Source organism: Leptonychotes weddellii, chromosome 6, assembly GCF_054177405.1.
Source record: "Leptonychotes weddellii isolate Sample4059 chromosome 6, ASM5417740v2, whole genome shotgun sequence".
Lineage (NCBI taxonomy): Eukaryota > Metazoa > Chordata > Mammalia > Carnivora > Phocidae > Leptonychotes > Leptonychotes weddellii.
The window spans coordinates 103,376,927-103,383,196 of NC_138374.1; positions in this window are offsets into that span (position 1 = coordinate 103,376,927).

Genomic DNA, 6,270 nt, shown 5'->3' on the forward strand with positions numbered 1-6,270 from the left:
TTTTTTTTTTTTCCCCCTGGGTCCTTTGCTAAGCATGTTCAGTGCTTAAAATCATGTTTGAATTTATGTTGGACCCCCTTTCAAAGCCGTTTTTAAAAACGTTCTATTTCATACATCCTTCCTTTTCCAAAATGGCAGTTGCATGTTTCGTGACCATCTTGCCTTTTGTCTTGATTATCTCATCTAAGTGGAAACCTATGAGTCACATGGTCATCACAAAAAATTCTTTCCTGCTAAGATCTGGCAGGTGGTCCCAGTAATACCTTTCTTATCTAGGAAGTAGTTCAATTATTTTCACCTATGACAAAATGCTGAACTCACTCAGGAAGAGAGGATAGAAGGATTGTAATTGCTCACTCCACCACCCCCATGTCGGGTAAGGCAGCTGAAAACGCCTTGCTCTCAAGCATAAATTCCCCTCTTTCTCCGAAGAGCAGCAATGTCCGAGGCGTTGGCATGCAAACACTTGCAAAGTGAAAATGGATACACTTCCACAGCTCCTCATCCCTGGCCTCCGGAGGACAGCTTGCCAACCGTGCATGCATGTTGGTTTGGCACTGAGACAAATGTTCCCTGGAGCATAGACTGAAACCACCAAACTGATATCACATGGGACGACAGCCAAATCCTGACCTTGCTCTCTGTAGGTGAGCGGCTTTGGAATTAACCTGTGATGGTCTCCTGCTCCTGCCCGGTTGGTGGCCTGGGATTTGGTTTTTTGTTGTTGTTGTTTTAATGGCAATATTTGAATCTTCCTGCTCTCCTTACTCCCCCAGTATCTATCAGCCACAAAACCTCTCTCCTGGTCTTGGCTTGTGAACAGTGGGCAGCTTCTGGGCTCCAAGAAATGGGCCAGCCACACGATTTCTCCTTGCCCGGTGTCTTCTTGCCCTTTGAGAGAAAAGGGCCACTCTCGGACTGTTCCAGAATCGTGCCTGGGTGGCAGGGCCTGTGGGTTGGCATCACGGCTGTCTGTGATTGCTGTCTGCTCCTTTTGCCTCCTCCTCTGCATTTTCTCCCACTGCTCCAACTCTTCCCATCCCCTTTTTTTGTTTCCAACCCTTATTTATTCAGAGCTTCCAATATTCTAAGTTTTTCATGAATTCAGGGCTTTAATTTAGCATGTGGGGTTCTGGCTCTTCCAGCAAGCTGCTTTGGTCATTATTTCCAACTTGAGGGAATAAAGAGGCAGCAGGGTGCAGTGGGAAGAGTGGGGGCTGGAGGCCAGAAGGCTCCGTACTAGTCCCAGCTCCACTTCTAATAGGCTGTGGGACCCCGGCCCGGACACAGCCTGGCCGCCAGCCTCAGTGTCCTCTCCGGAGTTGGGGTGAGGAGTTTGGACACACTCATTTCTGAGGCTCGTCCCATTCTATCATTCTGTGGGGCGCACGGTCAGTGTGAAATCCATATGGGGTTGTGCCAGTCCCACTTCCCTTTTTCTTTTGAAAAACTTTATTGTTAAATGAGTGAATGAAGAGATGTGAGCAGAGTCCTTAAGCTCGATGTCTCCAGTGCAGAATATTGAGGGGCGGGGGGGATTCTTTCTTTATATCGGTGTCCAGAGGCTCAGAGCCTAGAAATAAAATCCAAGACACTTCCTCTCTTGAAATGTGCCACCTTGTTTTCCACCAGGATAAGAAAACGAGGCAAGCGGTATTTGCTGCTTTTTAAGAATCCAGTTTCTGTACTGTAGCACAAGCCCATATAATTGTTCAAGTAAAATTGTACTTTTGGAAGGAAAAGGTTAAAGTTGGCTACTGATATTCATCAGGAGATGGATATTTAATCTTTAATCTCTTGTCCTGGGCCTCTACTTTGGATCAACTCATTATCCCGAATAAACGATGTGTCATTCCCATTATTTATGTTTCACTGCTGCCAAAGTATCTGGAGCTCGTTTTAGTAAGCGCCATTCATTTCGACCCATTCAGTATTAATCTCCCTGCTAACATCTTTCCTGTTCTATGTGCTGTCCCCTATTTGCTTTTATGTTTTCTGCCGAGTGTTTATAAAAGGATAATCTTTTACAAAGCAGACAGAATTTTTGTGTATAAACTGCTCTGTTTGAATGCCTCATTGATATACCATCTAAAAACTGAAGTGTTCAGCAAGATTAGCAAAGCCCTGAGCTATTGAGCTGGGGAAAACATGAGAACCAGTCCCTTCTCTACAGGAGGCAAAGGTGAGGAAAGATGCCAGGAGTAGCGAAAGCAGAGCCGGCCCACACAGGCCCTCATAGGCCTGGTTGCCTAGAAATTAAAGGAGCGCAAGGCGAAGTGGCTCAGAAGTCACCCAGAAAGTGATAAAGGATGCGGTGGTCCAGTGACTTCTCTCCAGGAATTTTCTCAGCAAATGCCGGGGCTCTCCAAATGCTGAATTTGCATGTGGTCCCCACTCGGCTAAACCCTTTGCAACGTGCGCGAGGTATCTCTCTGCACGCCTTTGCGAAGTTGCTCGCGGAGGTTAAACGATTTGCGTTCTTTGGGTCTACCTTGTCCAAAGAGCAGGAGGAGCTAAGCTAGGATCCGAGGTGGAGGGCAGATTCTCCTGCTGCCTCCATCTTCTCTCTCCAGAGGCTGGGATCTCATCCAAATGACTCTCTTTTGCAGGGAGGAGGAAGAGATCACTTCATTTTACAAGGGACAAAGAAGGTTCCTTTGTGGAATTTTGCATGGCATGGGGTCCCAAATATGCCACTGATAAAAAGACTTAACAGATGGACTCTGAGAATAGGAATACATTCAAGAAAAAAAAAAATTTTTTTTTTTTTTAAATCAGTGGAGGGGGTTGCGAGTCGAGGGGGGCCCCCCTGTGGGAGCTGAGCATGGGAAGCCGCACTGATTTGTACCTTAGACAGGGCAAGTCCTGCTGGTAGAGATGCATGGAAGCATCTGAAACACAGCCTGTGCTTGGGCTTTTTGTTGGCAATGCTGTGGGGGAAAAAAACATCCCAAGGTGCACGGTGCCAAAAATTATACGTGCCTTCAAAGAGTAATTTTTTCCAAAAAATTGATTACTTATTTACTCAATAGGAGAGTTTGTTAGAAAATTTTCTAAGGTGTGCCCTTTGTAGACCTGAGAATTTTGCCTCCATTCCACCTTTATCAGGGAAAAGTTCAAGACAGGCATGCGTCTGTGCCATTCTAATGGCATGAACGCTGACATGGTAAGGGCTTGCCAAATCTCCTCTGAAGATCTAAGCTATTAAAAACACTCCAAGTGTATCCATCAAGACTCCGTCAACAGTCAAGCACTGTTCAGGATTTCGTTTTAGCTCAATACCACCATTGTTGACCACTGATGGCGTTAACTAGGATGGGCGCCCTTGCCTTCATCTGCAATCTGCACCAAGATGAGGGCTGACTGACTTTTGGGGAAGAACTTGAATCCTCGTTCTTCGGGGACACTCTGTGTGGCCCGTGGGAAAAGTGACACCGAAGGACAGTTCTGCCTCACCACTTGGCAAGACAGCTCTGTACTTGGGGGGTGATGGAGGGACTGGGGGAAGTGGGAATTCTTACAGTGAGCCTGGCCGACCGCGGTGACCCAAAGAAGACAGCAATGAGGTTCTCCTGACAGGGAGCTGCCCTTTTGACGGTAGCGAAGTTCACAGTGTTGGCTCCTTTGGCTTTGACCTTAACACCTTAATAGGACACAAAATGAAACTCCTCACGCAGAGAGGCTGCTTCAGTTATTCTAAGTGTCCATCTCAGTGGAGTCTCGTTTGGAACTTCATTTCTTCTACTTTCCATCCTTGTTTTTTTACACCATTCTTTTCCTTCCCTTCTTTTCTCTTTGGTTTTCTTTGCTTCCCTCCCTCCCTTCCTTTCCTCCCTCCCTCCCTCCTTTCCTCCCCACTCCCTTTCTTCCTCTTCCTCTCCCCATCTTCTTTCTTCATCTTGGAGCTGTTGGGGATGATAGAGTTTAGAAACACGATCCTTGCTTTGAAAGGGTGACGGTCAGAGTTGGTAAATGTGGCCAGCACAGAAAGTGTCTCATGCAAGGATGGCCAATCGAGCTCATTTGGCATTTTGGCACCTAACACTTATTAGCAGCTCCCTGGAGCCCTGTGCCGAGAGGATTCTGAGCTCTGAACTGGGCTCAGAGGGAATGACTGTCCTGATCAACTAGATGTGACAGCAAAGGACATAAAGGGAGTGGAAAGAGGAGCACTCGTGGCAGAAACTTGCCATCCCGGGTCTGCATCAGGGTTTATCAACCGTGGCACTACTGACATTTGGACTAGATAATTCTCTGTTGTGGGGGCTGTCCTGTGCACTGTAGGACGCTCAGCAGCATCCCTGTCTTCCGTGCACTGGATGCCGGTAGCAGCCCCACAGTTGTAACAACTGAAACTGTCTCTAGATATTGCCAAACGTCCCCTGGGGGGTAAAGTGTCCCTGTTTTATAACCATGGGTCTAACTAAGTACCACCAGACTAAATATGGGGAAGCAAATGAGAAAGTTAAAGGGACCGGAAGGATGCAGAGCTCTGGCGAGGAGGTGAGGCCATGTGGGAAGTGTGGCACGTGTGTGATGGCAGAGTAGAATGTCTCGGTCACTCCCGTTGCCTGCTAGGCTGTGTGTCGTGTGCCGCATTTCCACAGTTCCGGGGTCATGTCCACCACTGGACCAGGACGCTGCGGGATAGAGCCAGAGATCACAGCAGGAAGGACTGAAGTATACAATAGTTTACCGAGCCTAGGATGGGTGGGACTCTGGATCCAATAGTGCTGCAGGTGGAGTGTTCTGTGCTGGAGATTTCAATAAACGAAGATGGTGATGCTCCTTAGAGCTCACTAGAAGGTGGATTGGCTCACATGCAGCGGGACAGGAAGTTTCCCTGTGCAGCCACAAGAATCTTTGATGAGCAATGGGACCCGGGACCCTGGGAAATGAGGGCCACTGGGATCATAGGCATTATATACCCCCTTTGTGGGGCCTTAATTCACCTTACATTTCCTGACTTGCTCTGAGGATTGGTAAACAGTGAACAAATACTAATGTATTTGATAAAAGAAACCAATGGTGTCAGGACACGTTCAAAGTGCCCAACTCAATTCCAGACTCTGTTTCAATTGATGACACTGAAATATTTCAGCACAGGTCGTTCTAGGCAATGTGATGCAATGGAAAGGTCTAGGTCTGACTTCAAGCTCTGCTCATTGCTCAGAAGCTTGAGACAACAAGCAAGTCACCTCATCTCCTTGCCCCTCAGATTGGGATCTGTAAAATTGGGAGAGTGTTTCCTGCCTAGTAAGGTTGTCATGAGATGATATAAACCAGAGGCTGTCTCAGGAATTGGCACAGATTAGGGGGTTAAAAAAAAAAAAAAGCGTTAGTTGCCTTCCTTCTTTTTTAAAACATTAAAAAAATATATTTTATTTGTTTATTTGACACAGAGAGAGAGCACAAGCAGGGGGAGTGGCAGGCAGAGGGAGAAGCAGGCTCCCCACTGATCAGGGAGGCTGATGCGGGGCTCCATCCCAGGACCCTGGGATCATGACCTGAGCCGAAGGCAGATGCTTAACCCACTGAGCCACCTGGGCGCCCCTAGTTGCCTTCCTTTTTGCCCTTCTCCCTCTGAGGTTTGTTGTCCTTCTTCTTCTAGGTTAAGACAGTGGGAAAGGACAGGGACTTCTGGTTTCTGATAAAGGTTTTCTTGAAGCTGCCTTGGATCCCATTCCACCCACTTTCAGAACACCGACAGCTAAGAAAACATGTGTAAGCCTCAGGTCGGACTGAAGATTTGAGTGAGTGTGTATAAACCTATCCAGGATGTCCCCTGGGCATCACTGGTACCTGGGAGCGTCCTTCCTCACCCCATTCATATATCTGTGCAATGGGCGGGCATGATGTGGGACCATTTCTCTAGTCCAGTATGTTTCTTCATAGTGAATAAAAAACAAAAGTCATCTCAAGGAACCCAAAGAGAGAATGTATCTATCATCTCAGTTTCCTCCCAGAAGCTCATTGGGTTGAACCGTGAAAGCCTCAATATTTAGACAGGAAGGGATTTCATGGAGGACAAGAAGTCCAGCTCATTCTCTTCCCAGATGGGTTCCCCAGAGCCTGAGGAGCAGGGGCTCACTCGACTAGCATGGCCATCTTATTAGAAGCAGTCTTGTGACCAGTGCCAAGGTCTCTTTGGATCTGAGCACTCAGCCTGAGCTCACAGTACCATCTTCTCTGCATTGAGCTGCTTGGCTTCTTCTGGCCTGGACCAAATGACAGTTGTTTATGGGCCCTGCTTCATGGATTTAGTCCTTT